The sequence below is a fragment of the Phalacrocorax aristotelis genome, chromosome 19 (assembly GCF_949628215.1).
Source record: "Phalacrocorax aristotelis chromosome 19, bGulAri2.1, whole genome shotgun sequence".
Taxonomy (NCBI): domain Eukaryota; kingdom Metazoa; phylum Chordata; class Aves; order Suliformes; family Phalacrocoracidae; genus Phalacrocorax; species Phalacrocorax aristotelis.
In genome coordinates, this window is record NC_134294.1 from 4,868,771 (window position 1) to 4,881,985 (window position 13,215).

Below are 13,215 nucleotides of genomic sequence, written 5' to 3' on the forward strand. Positions count from 1 at the left end.
CCATCTGTGGCTCACGTTCTTTAGAACTAAGTTGTTTCTGCAGTTTTTGTGCAACTGAGCGCCTTTGTACATTTATGGTGTCAAGGCCCCATCTGGGATCTCCTCAGGACAGATTCCTGACTTGATAACATACCAGCTATCCAAAGAAAGCAGTTTGAAACTAACATCCACACAGCTGCTCTGACTTACAAGCTTCATCAAATTCCCCTCCCAGGCTAAAAAAAAAAGCCCATGTCTGGTAACTCCATTCAGACATTACCACCTTCTGCCCCAAAGCTCTCAAGTCAAAAGCTGTTGCTCTCACTTTGAAATCAGGCACATGGTGGTGGCATTATTTGTTTTTAAGTAAAAACCTTCCTTTTTCCAAGGAAGGTTTTGCAGGTTAAAAGCCTTACTATTACATAGTAGCAGCACTGCTTCAGTTCGAAGTCTGTCTCCCCATGTTCTAGAAGAGGGAAAAACTAGCAGACACCTAATACCAGAAAATGTCAGTGGACAGTACTCTCCAAGGTTAAGGGAAAATGGTAAGGCAAGGGCAGGTGGCTGTTTCTCTGTTGTGATCAGAAAAGGATGTTAATCCAAAAACCTTTGAAGCTGAATTTCAATGTTCCTTAAGCACAACACAGAACCAGAAGGGAGGGTGAGCAAGACATCTACCACATGCATGAAACACTGGAAAGTCAATGGCATGCTAAGGCCTCCACACTTAGCTGTGGCATTTCCACACTGTGGACAGAGGAGACATTTCCCACCTTTTCTACTCCACTGCCAGAAATCCCTGCATCATCGGTATTTTTGCTTCCAACTACTTTGATGAGCCACAGGGTAGAGTCTACTAAATAAAATCTGGTATTAGCATCCATCCCTGCCAAAGGTGATCAGAGAAGAAAAGCATTAGCTTTATTTTCTCCCTTTTTAAAAACCCTAAAGCAAAACGTTGAGTGATTGAAGCAAGGCCACACATCAAGTCAGATGTATAGAAGGGATTAGCCCACAGCTGTCCCTGGCTTGCAGCCCTACACTCATCCCTCTCAACCACACTCCCTGGGGCACGCACAATGCTGTCAGATTGCCACAAACATCAGCTGGCCTGGAAAGCTCTGGACCTTAAGCCCAAGCATGACAAAGTGTGACAAAACGAACTGTCCCCAGCAGTCATGAGACAGCACCAAGTACCCATCTCACTAGCCAGCACTTGCATCTGCTCATCCCAGTTGTCCAACCCAGAGCTCAAACATATGTGCTAAGAAATTTTTCTTCCCTCTTTACCCTTTCCGAAGAACAGGCCTCTACAAAGGCTGGCTGCAGTACCCAGACAGCCCATTGGGCTGGGACAGTTTCACTCAATTTCAGCTCAACAGTAGGATATTTTTCATAGTTCAGCTCACTGTTCTATCCCTTACTCACTTTACATGCTAGGGGTGGACCTCAATATAGCATCCAACTCACACCAGATCTATTTCACTAGGGAAAGTCTGCTGTATTTCCTTCCCTTAAACACTACACAGCTGAGGCAGCTTGTGCCACACCACAGCAGCTCCCATACCCAATTAATACCAAGAATTAAGATTTCAATTTCATTCACTGTATAAAAACACTCCTTAGTCACACACTGTTTCCAGATAGGCAACTCTGGAGCATCAGTAACTCCTGAGCCTCTTCAGGATCAAACCATACTAGCACAGCCTGCTTCCAGAGCTCAGACATGTTTGTTTTAAGATCAGACTGTGTCCATTTCAAGCAGGTGGTGACAGATTGTCTAGTGACTAGCTAAGAAGTCACTATTACAAAGTTGCTGGCTTTTAAATCCCCGTAATAGGATACACTTGCAACAGACATTTTGGTTGACATGAAGAAGCCTTCATATTTCAAGAAGGAAAAGCAGCATCCAGCTAGACTGACTGCAAGGGAGGGAAGTCAAGCCTTGCCTGTAAAGACGTACAGGGATTTGTTAGCACTTTGGTGCTTGGTCAGTTATTCCAATTACTGACCAGGAGGAAGATTTCACTGCCACCAAGAACATAAATTCCTGCAACTAAGTCAGGAAGAATTGCCAAACATTCACCTAACAACACTGGCAACACATGTTTTTGAATGTTTCCTACAGAGTTGCAAGTTTATCAAGGAAGATAAGTACAAAAGAAAGTCAGTGAAAGAGCTAGATGGACAGATATCCATTCTCTTGCTCTCAAACTTTTTCCTCACAACACTTGTGTGAAGCTGTTTGTGCAGAGACACAGCTGAAGCTAAGTGTTTCAGTCTGTCCTTTGGTGGAAGGATCAGGGTAGATAACATTGTTCTTGACCTCCCAGCTGAGGCAAGCAGAAGCCAACATACAAGAACAACACACAAGTTCTCCCAATGGTGTGCACCAAACCAGGCATCATGGTTTCCAGCAGCACGCTCATATCCTTCAGACAACTTGGGTCACACTTCTCCCATGTCTAAGACAGGCTGCATCTAAGTCACACTCACCACTACATTTAGACATTATATTTTAATTTCTATGACTCACTACAATTCCTCCAGGAAGGCATCCTGCCATGCACAAGAGTGAGCGTCCTTCAGCCTCCTACCATACTCAGTTGCCCAACAAGACTGCTGGATCTTTCCAAGAGAGATCCATTAAATATTTGTTCTAAGCTTGATACTACTGCACCTGAAGTATGATCACCTGGAAGATAATTTCCTGATCAATTCAACAGATCAATTTACTTTAGCCAGGAACATTACCTGTGTGGACAAGCAGCAGAGAGTTAAAAGGGAATCCATAATCAACCCCATCCCTACTTCTTTTAAAGAGGTGACATTGCTTTAGTAGTCCCTGGGGAAACACAATTAACAGTGGTACTTTTTTACCCACTGTGTGCTTGCAAACTAGTGCTTTTAAGCTAGGTTTTCTCACACTCAATACAGTGTGTTTGGCCATCTCCTGTAGCACATACCTCACCTTTGCTAAGGGCAACTACATTTACTGCCCCCACCCTCCTCCAGCAATTACTTATTGAAACAGTAGCAGCTGTAGCAGTTACTCACATGGAGCAACACAAGGGAAGAGCTTCGTGTAGCTCAGAGCAGTGTAGGAACTGGAAGTGATGAGTCAACATCTTGACATCAACCCATTCTGCAACTGCCACCAGCAGAGCAGTCCAGTGACTGCAGTTTGGCAACCTTGGTTCTCAGACACTTACTCACTTTTATTCTGCAGGCATGACATAGCTTTGTCTGGGAGCAACTAGCGTCTAACTTGTATCTTGCACCAGCAACTTAACTTGCAAAGTCACATCACATGCCTGCAAATATAAAGGAGCTGGGCAGCAGTTTCACAGCCAGCCACGTACACCAGCCTCCGGTGGAGTCAAGGTTAGGGAAACTCATACCGAAACAGAGCTTGTTAGTATAATCTATGCAGGTCTAGGAAGCTGTTTCTCCGCAGCTATAATGCTGCATCCCTCTACTAGTTAATACATGTACAAGCCTCCTTCCACAGGGCATGAAGATAAGCACAGCCCAGCTGAGGTCATCTCATTGATACTCCCTGCCAACACCAGTTAATCCTCACTCCCCTTGTCAACACAAGCCCTCAGTGGCTCCAGATGCAGTCAGTACATGCATAGTACAGCCTAAAACTATAAGCACAGCTTGCACTGGCCTATCAGAGCCAGGCTATCAGGCGCCAATTCCAGTGTATTCAGTGGCACCAGCCACAAGATTTGACAGAGACAAATATCAGACAGCCACAGAGCATAGTCCCTTCCACATCTTATATTCTTCAAAAACTACATTGTGACTTGGAAGATTAACTGTGGGCACAGTCTGCACTCATTCAAAGCCTGGCATACACAGTGTCCTGACTAGCTCACTAGCTACAGATTTTTAATTCCAGTAACCTCCTGAATTCTTAATTAGCCCTTGCAAGGCAGACAGGACAAGACAAGCAGCCCTTGCAGACTGCTTTCACTTTTCCTGAGGAACAGAAATGTAGGGGGCCAGGGGAAAATAAAAGACACAGGAGAGCAGTGAGCAGAGCACATTTTCCACATCCAGGATCTAGCAGCAGTGAACTGACTCCGCACAAATACAGCACATAACGGCTAGCCAGTTCCTGGAACACAAACCCACATCTCAGAAGTATCTGACACAAGTTTACAAACAAACTCCAACCACATGATAGTGTACTTCAGTAACCTCTAAAGCAGAGGAGAGGCTGCAAAAGCCTGCTGCTGATGCACTGCAACAATACGATGCCCCCCAGAGGAATACACTGCTGAAATTCATCCCTTGTCTTCAAGGGGGGAGAAGACTAAATTGCTGCTTTATGCATCCATCATTGCAACTGCTGAGAGCCATGGCATGGCCGGCAGCCAGACACACAGACAGAGCAGGGAGGAGACAGGCGCAGTAGCCACCGGTTGGTCAGGGAAGACGCTCCTTCACAAACCATTTAAGTGCTTCTCGGCCTGGCTATTCATTTTGTAAACAGCAGCACAGCTCCATCACATTCCCAGCAGTTCCCTTATCAACTCACCACGGAAATAGCCTTCCTCATAGGCTGGTATAGCTGCTTTGACCCCATCCATCCCTGTAGCCACGTCTTTTACTGCAAGCCACTGGAAACACCATAGTTTGGTCCTAGTAATTTAGCAGTCAATTTGCACCCACCAAGACTAAGCCGCCTATACTACTGTGCTTTGCAGTGCAGAATCTAGTGCAGCTATCAGATGTTAGAGGGGTGGGAAAAGCAAAAATTGCTCCTAGGACAAAAGGTTCATAGATTTATCCTGCATCGCAATGAGGAAAAAAAGAGCTGATCGTTGTCCAAGGTAGCAACTCCCATTTTTACAATCATTTTGTAAACTTCCTTATCTTGAGCAATGTCTCAGACAATTCAATCAGGCATGGCCACCACCAGCCATCAGCCACACCAGCCGCCCACTTCTCACTCAGGTAATGAGGAGAACAAATGGCATACCCCAGCACAAGGCTACAGCAAGACTGATCTCTTGTCATAACAACAGTCTAGGTATTCCAGATATAGGATTATATAAGCTCCCATTGTATTAGCATATGTTTATGTAGTTAAAAAACCAGACATATTAATTAGGCCTTGTAAGGTGTGCTCCGGAGACCACCGCTGTAACCACAGACGCTGAACAAACAACCTGGCTTCCTTAATGAGTTGAAGATCTCTGAACTGACATTATCAGTGTTTGCTTTTCAAATCCACACACGGCTACACCAGCTGGCCTCTGGCAGCCACCCACCTCACGGCATCCCAGCGGCGGCTACAGGAGCCTCGCAAACGCCGGGACTCCTTCAGGCCCCAGCATTTGCTTGGGCAATGGGTGCCCCGTTAGTCCCGGCACTTCGGGCCCAGCCACCGCGCCCGCATCCCACCGACCCCGGCGCCCCCCCCCCCGGGGTCTCGTGTCCCCGAGCTCCCCAACGACCCCGGCGCCCCCCCCCCCGGGGTCTCGTGTCCCCGAGCTCCCCAACGACCCCGGCGCCCCCCCCCCCGGGGTCTCGTGTCCCCGAGCTCCCCAACGACCCCGGCGCCCCCCCCCTCGGGGTCTCGTGTCCCCGAGCTCCCCAACGACCTCGGCGCCCCCCCCCCCGGGGTCTCGTGTCCCCGAGCTCCCCACAGCACACGCGAGCCGGTGCCTGAGCCACCCGGGGTTTCCAAGCGGCTCCGAGCTGCTCGGAAAGCCTGGCCTCACCCCAGCCTGGCGTTTGTGGGTGGTTTTTTTTTTTAAAGCTGGCACCGATTCCGGGCAGCTTGCACGGGCGGGAGGGGAGCGGGGAGGAGAGACCCGCTCCGTGCCTGCTGGGAACGGCGGCGCCGCGGAGGGAGGCAGGGACGGAGGCCGCGGGAGCCAGGAGCCCCCGGCGGGGAGCCGGGCCGGCCGCCGCCACCCCGGGGAAGGGCCGCCGCGGAGCCGTCCGGGCCCCCGACCACCCGCCTCGCACCGCGCCCTCCCCAGCCGGCTCCCTCCTTCCGTACCTACCGATCCCGGCCGGAACATGGCAGCTGCCCGGCCGAGCCCCGCCGGAGGCTGCTCCCGGGGCCGCGGAGCGCGGCGGAGCGTGGATCGGGAAGCGGCCGGCTCTCCTCCGCCGCGGCGGGGAGGCTGGAGCCGCAGTGTCCCGGCTCCTCCCGGCGCCAGGCGCGGCCAGCGGGACCCGGCCCGTCACATGGCCCAAATAACGCCCGGCGGCCGCCCCGCTCCGCCCCCGGCCTGGCCCGGGGCGCGGCCCCGCTCCGCCCGGGCCCGCGCCCGCTGCCCGCCCCGCTCCGCCCCGCTCCGCCCCGCCCCGCTGCGGGCAGCCGCCGCCGGCGGCACGGGGGCGGGGAGCGGGGCGGGCCGGGGCGCGGAGGAAGCCGGAGGAGGGGGCTGCCGGCGGAGAGGGGGTCCCGGAGGACGGTCGGACCCGGCGTGGGCGGGCCCCGGCGGAGGGGGGGTCCCGGCGGAGGCGCAGCCGGCGGCGGGGACAGTCGCTCGTCGAGGGGAGGAGGAGGAGGAGGAGGAGGAAGAGGAGGAAGGGCAGCTTCTGGCTCCGACAGAGGACCCCCGTCCCAAGCAGAGCCGCGTGCCGTGATAAACGCTCGTCAGCCGGCAATGTTTCTGGATAAATCGGGCTTGTTGAATTCTTCCCTGCCCTGCTTGCTCTAAGAGTGGCTAAAAATAGCAGCGAGTTTCAGGCTCGGCGCTGCTTATTCCTTTGTGCACAACCGAGTCACTTAATGAATTGCATCCTCAGTGTCCTTATACATTGGCACAATGTTGCAATACTTGCCTTGCGAACGCCCCGGGGAACCTGTGGTCGCTTTTTTTTAAAACTGGTTTGTTTACCAAAATAAATCGGGGAAATGACAATCCTGTTTGTTTCAGTCTTTTTTTAAAAAGCAACTTTTTGGACAAATTTGACCCAGTAATGTCTCTTTGAGGTGATTCATTTTTCAGTATTCCCAGACAAAAAGAGTCTGTAGCAATATTGCTTGGGGCTATAAAACAGCAGATTGCCATAAATTAAGCAAGCCGTACTGCACGGGGTACCTCCAAGGACCACCTAAGAGCTGGAGGAAGTGGTATGAATGATTCAGGCGGCGGCAGCCTGCCGTCTGAGTCAGGTCGGAACGGCTGCCCCTGCATGCTGCTGGAATTATTGTTTTCTGGGGTTGGACATTCACGTTGGGCCTTGACCAGTTCTCATCACTAATGGTGTCTTGTTGGGGCACATGTGAAAAAAAAAAAAAAATCGGGGTTAATTTGTGCATCCTTCTTTTGATGTCCCTACTTCCAGAGAACTTTGCTTTCATCTAGGCTGAACTTCATTTCCAGCACAGGGCCTTAATTCAAACAAAGCTCAACCATAAATGTGCAAGAGCTTTCTTGCCTCCCTACCTTTTAATTTAATTTAATTAAAACTCAGCCATTTTTCTCCTGGCTGTGTGCCTCTCAGGGAGCGGGGAGGTGAAAAGTGAGGAAGGAGATTCCCGGGTGCCAACGTGTGCTGGATCTCTAGGGAGGCTGGCGAAGGAGGTGCGCTCTGCTGAGAGCTGAACAGCCTTTTTGTCACGTTTCATGGGCCATGCATTAATGTACAACCTAGTTATACCAGTGCTTGCTAGGAAAAAAACTCCTGCAGCTCCACACGGGATAAAATGAAATTGGAAGGTCCCATAAGCTCCCCACTGCCACATTATTCCTTCAGTGAGGTGGTCACAGCAGGACATTCAGTGTCACATAACGGGGCAGGGTCCAGTGCTGAAGCCACTGAACTGTCAGAAAAAGGCAGAAGAACTGAATGCAGTGGGAAGGCCAAGGTGTGGTAGGGAGCCTGCTGAATACTCCCCTCCTCCTCACCCCTTTCAGGCCCTGCAGTCAAAAAAATCCAGACAGAGGACATCAGCCAATGCAGTGAAAGAAATTCTGCTGAACTCCCGAGGGCCAATGCATGCACGTGGAGTTATTCCTATGTGCATTTGTATCTTTGCAGGACTGAGGAACTAATTTGTTAATCGTATTTTGAAGTCCTTGGGGAATAGTTGCTCTATGCCAGCCATTGTGGTTCATTTAAAAAACACATTCGCATGTAAATACATTCACATGTAAATTTATTACGCTAGCTGACCAGAAACACCAGAGAGTTTGTAGACACAGCACAAATATGTTCTTTCACACCCAGCAAGTTAGAAATAGGAGAAGTTTTATGTTAAATAGGTACACATTTGCGTAGCTTTTTCTAAACTACTTTGCTTTGACCTGGTCCTGCTCCCATTCAAGCCGATTTCCTCCACTAATTTCAGAAGTTCTTCAGCAGTAGTCCCCCAAGCGTGTGGCGAAAACCTCCCCCTTTCAGCTTTTCCTACACGTTACTGTTCAGTTCTTGGCCAGTTAGCCACACCTCGGGGGCCCACACTCACCCAGAGACCCTGTAATTATTGCTCCGCGGGAGCTATGGAAGGGTCCTGACACTGAGGGCTGGCTCCAGTGTCAGCTGGAGTGTGTCTCCGTTGGCACGCTTGCAGCTTGCAGTGTGAATCCATCTTTGTTTGCGGAGAGTTCTCCCAGTTGATTTCCACTGTTCAGAAGATCCACTCCTGGACTCCTGGCTTTTCTGCCAATGCCAGCGATGTTAGAGGAATCTGCCGTGCATCCGTTCGCTGGAGAGCAAGGCGAACTGAGGTGTTGTCTAAGGAAAATCCAAAACCACTTAGAATAGGAGCTCTGTGGACCAGATTCTCCTTTACAGTCAATCAATCTACTGCACCTACTAAAGCATTTAAAGAGTTCTTTAAATGCTTTGTTTCATTACTGCCAAGGTGGGAGACTGCTGTAACGTGAGAACCTGACTGGTGGGAGTGGGGCGAAGGCTAGCATGGATTCATAATCTAGAAAGGCAGAGGGGAGGCAGCTGCTAATCAGTTGGCTGGCAGTAGCTCTTGATGCCTAGAGATGTGGGCAGGGGACTTTCCTCTTACCCTGAGACATTTTCTTGCCCATCTGCTGTGACCCAGTGGAGTAACAGAGCAATGGCCAGGGCCAGGGTCTCGCTTGTGGAGACTCAAAGCAGAGTCTCCTTGGCCTGCCCAGCCACAGCTCCCCAGGGTGTATTAAATGGTCAGCACAGCAGGAGCACCTTCTGCAGCAGCAGAGACATGTCATCACTGAGTCCAAGAAAGTTGTGAATGATGTCTGAGAAATTTACAGGAAACCCAGCAGGCTTTGGTCTGCCTGTGGATTCAGCTGTTCTGCTCCCTCCACCACAGCCGTTACCTGCCGCCCTCCCTGCACTGGTCAGCACTGTGACCCGTTATCTCTCCCTGAGCACCCTGCAGCACATCGCCATTGCCAGGTGTCAGCTTCTTTGTCTGAGGGCTACTCAGAGTCTTGCATTTTCTTGTGCGCTAGTTCCAGGTGTGCAAGGGGTTCCTGCTCTAACAGAGGTCCCTGGTCTTTACAGTGAGAGGGAGAAATGGGGTGGAGGAGGTATAAGAGCAGCAGGGAAGTTGGAGGAAACCAGACGTGACAAGTGCTGAAGCAGAACTTTTCAGCTTTGTGGTGGCTTCTCGCCAGATGAGATCACAGCTCCTACGGAATCTTGTCTCCTTTTATTTCCGTAATATTTGACTTTCTTGCTTCCTTAAGAAGCAGGAATTGCTAATCTTCAATCACTTGCTTTGAATACTGTCTACATCTCAAACAACAGTGCAAACCGTGGCAGAGGGGGGTGGCTGGCAAATGCCTGCAATGGAATCCCTCTAAACCTGTTTGGAAAACTAACTGGGGATGGAGCCTGGATTGGAAGACAGACGCTTTTCCAGCTCTCATCCTTGTGAATTTGTGCTATGATTATTAAATGGAAGGTGGGAGGGGGAATGACTTGGCATGTCTCCTTTTTTGTGCTCAGCATTCAGTATTGTAGATTATCTGTGGGGTCTGGAAGTGGATGAGCACCCACCTTCTGAAAGATGGGTCCCTTTTGAATGTCTGGAGTTAAGCATCTAAATCCTTCTTAAGAGCACAGACTCTGAGGCTGGTGCAGACTTTGTAGATGTGCTATATGCTTGACTGATACTAACCTTGCAGCAGTAGGCCGGTAGACTGTAGCAAAAAAGGGGATCCTATTGCTTTGCATTTGCGGGGGGCGGGCGGCGTGTGTATAAAGACAGGCAGGCAGCAAACATGCAGCTTTCTATGCCCTGGGGAGAGGAGGGGAGAGAGAGTAAACACTCTGCCCGGAAACATGTACGTGCCGCATGCAGGCTCTGCCTGCGGGAATTAAGGGAGACAATGCAACAGATAATGAACAATGAGCGTCTGTAATGTACAGCAACAAAGCCAAAGTAACCCAGTGTGCCGCAGAACAGAGAAAGGGACTGTTAAAACAGCAGCCTCATGAGGTAGAAATCCTGCCAAGCCTGCTTAGAAGACAATCAACAAGTCCTCCTCAGCTGGGAGATGGCTCAATGTGGTGGAAAAGGGAGTAAATGAGGGTGGGATGGAGGAGGAAAAAAGAGGCATCCCCAAGGGGCCCTTTGGGGGGGACGGGGGGGGGGGGGAAGTAATCTTCCTTTTAGTTAATCTCTTCTTGTGAATTCAAATCTCAGCACAGTCAACTCAACACTTGGCACACTGCAACACAAATACATGAGGCTGTTTATCAGAACCTTTCCCAGAAACAAAGTGAAATCCAGGTGTTCTGCTTTACATTCACCTGGAAAGCAGGGGCTTGCTGTGATGTTTCCTGTCACTGGTTCTTTGCCTTTCTGCTTCAGCATAGGGTGCTGGATGTGAAGCGGCCTGTCTTAAAGTATGGGATAAATATAACTCCAGAGCACTTGGATGCAGAAGATACTCTGCAAACTTCCAATTCTATTTGGAGCAACCCTTACAACACCGGCTGGTTGCCCAGCTATCTGAGGTACGTGTCATTGCCTCTTAATGACAGCACATGCCAGGAGCACCCCCTTAAAATCACAGTAACTTTTCTGGCTGGCACAACTGTCTGCAGTGAACACAACACATATAACACTGCTTTTCCTTACTGCACTGTGTGTCACAAGCCTGTATGTAGGGGGCTAAGCATATGGTTATGGTCTGTGCATGAGAAGCCATTGGGAGCGGGAAAGCAGTAAAATTAGTTCCTTGCCTTTTTGGTGGGGGACCATGAATGGAAAATGGTAGCAACCAGGATAATACAGGAATAGCAGCTGTGGAGTAGCTCCCGGGAGAGGAGGCTGACCAGCAAGCTCACTGTGCCACAGGAGATCAGTGCTCATCTCTGCGCTGTGTGTGGCTCAGGAAACAGCAGCAAAGAGCTGGTGTCAGAGGCCCAGCTGTGTTGGTCTGTGCCTCTAGGAAAAGCTCCCTTTGCAGGACAGGGCTGGGAAAAGTGGTTCCTGCCAGCTCCTGCAGCATGAGGAAGCAGCACCCTCTGCTGCTGGCATGCTTGCCTCCAAAGCACCTTTTTACAGCCACTGAAGTACTTCCAGAGAGAAGCTCAAGAAAAGCATCTACAGCAACGTCCCTCTGCAAGTCAAAACGCTGCAGCATGTGGGTGGTTTGTTTGTCAGACAGTTTGGTCATGTCAAAATACTGCTGTTGGGAAAGGAGATGCCAGGCAGCATCTGCTTGCAGCAGATAATAGCAGTAAGAACAGGCCCTGGCTTTGTGCTGAGAAGATTTTGACTGCTGCTGTTCCCGGCAAGTACTTTGGCTGATATTGTTCGATGAACATGACTCAATACACACAGCAGGGATGCTCTAGGATAAAGCTCTCCATTCCTCCAGCAGCCTTCCTCCAGCCTCTTCCAAACTTTTCATACCCCCATGAGGCAGCTAATTTACTATTGCTGCATAGCAAGAGCAAAGGAAAACTCAGGCGAGCAACGTGACTTACCCACAGTGAGCCAGTGGCAGAGTCCTGCCCCTTCAGCTCTCTCCTGCTAACCGTGGGTCAGTGATTCCCATGGGGCTGGGAACACAAGGAAGGAGTCCCGACTCCTCCCACCCCCAAGCAATCCTACCATGGGGCCACACAGCATGACGTGGTATCACTACAAAACTGGCTCCCTAGAAAGGTGCAGGATGAAGCAGGATCTATGCAGTCAGACAAATCCTGGTCGCCCATGTTTTTCCCTCCCTTTTGCTGAAGACTTTTTGTTTCTCCCAAATTAATCTGTTTAACATCGGTCAGGTCTATCCCACAAGCACGTTCCCAAATGGGATATACACACCTCAGAGACAGAGCACTTGGCCTCTTCCTCCTGTTTCCTCCCTCTCCCTGAATGCAAGCTGCCCCTTCCCCTAGTGTCTGACCCCAGGTTTCCCTTCTTCATGTGGGGAAATAAGCTGAACTTGGTACCGGCTGCAGCTCCAGTCCCCCACACCTCAGCCAGAGACATATATTTGAGCTCCCATTCCGCTCCTCCCTGCCCCAGTCTCATGATCTCCCTCTCTTCCTCTCTGCGAGCAGCAGGGGGGGAGCCTCCCCAAATCTTCAAACACAGAGAGTACTGTGCAAGCCCATAAAATATGCCCATGTAAGAAAAGCAAAGCATGAAAAAAAAAATGCCTGAATCCTGTTAAAAATAGTCCGGGATCTACAGAAAAGAACCTGCTGAACAGTTTGTGTCTGTGTGCAGGTCTCATTTCAGCAACAGCAACACTGCTAAGAGCCAAACATCATTCACACAAGACCCAGATTGTTTTGTGGATAAGGAGATGCCTACAAAAAGGGAGCCCTGTTTAAGGAAAAAATGAGGCGATGTCTCGTCAGAGCGCCACCAGGACATAGTTTCTGCGGGAAATTCCTCTCCGTAGAGCAATCTGTCAAAGGAGAGCCAACATGTCCCACCGCAGGGAGCAGCTTGAGGGCACAGCCTGGCACAGTCTGCAGTGGTGCTTGCAGGAGAACCCGGTGCTGCATTGCTACAGGATGTCATGCCAGCTCTCTGCAGGGGGAGCAGCTGGAATGAACCGGATCAATTCACTTTACCCACAGACATTTCACAAGGCAGCTTGTTTCAGGATCACTCTGGCTCCTGAAATGTACTGTTTTTCAGTCTTTCCCCTCCATCGCCTTTCTTGCCCCTTTTTAGGCAACAGCCACATTTTCAGTCATCTGTTTGGGGAAAGGAAGGCAATAAACCAAATCCCTACTAAGGCAGGCACTGAATCTGGAGGCACAAATCCTACTAAGGATTACCCC

The 13,215-nt window shown here is 50.3% G+C and overlaps 1 protein-coding gene and 1 long non-coding RNA gene across 3 annotated transcripts in view; both read right to left on the bottom strand.

Annotated features, from left to right (window-relative positions):
- The window catches only part of SPSB1 (splA/ryanodine receptor domain and SOCS box containing 1), a 38,974-nt gene extending 32,709 nt beyond the window's left edge, over positions 1-6,265 (bottom strand). Inside the window, exon 1 of one of the 2 annotated variants that reach the window (XM_075113706.1) lies at positions 6,006-6,265. The gene's annotated coding sequence lies outside the window, so the exon portion shown is untranslated. Of the gene's footprint in view, positions 1-6,001 lie in introns of both variants that reach the window. The other variant, XM_075113707.1, reaches the window with a different exon arrangement.
- Positions 6,266-8,147: 1,882 nt separating this feature from the next.
- LOC142066508 (uncharacterized) lies at positions 8,148-11,985 on the bottom strand. Its single transcript, XR_012663728.1, has 3 exons — positions 11,905-11,985; positions 10,085-10,204; positions 8,148-8,694 (listed from the first exon to the last, which is right to left on the bottom strand). It is a non-coding gene; the product is annotated as an uncharacterized LOC142066508 (long non-coding RNA).
- Positions 11,986-13,215: the final 1,230 nt, after the last annotated feature.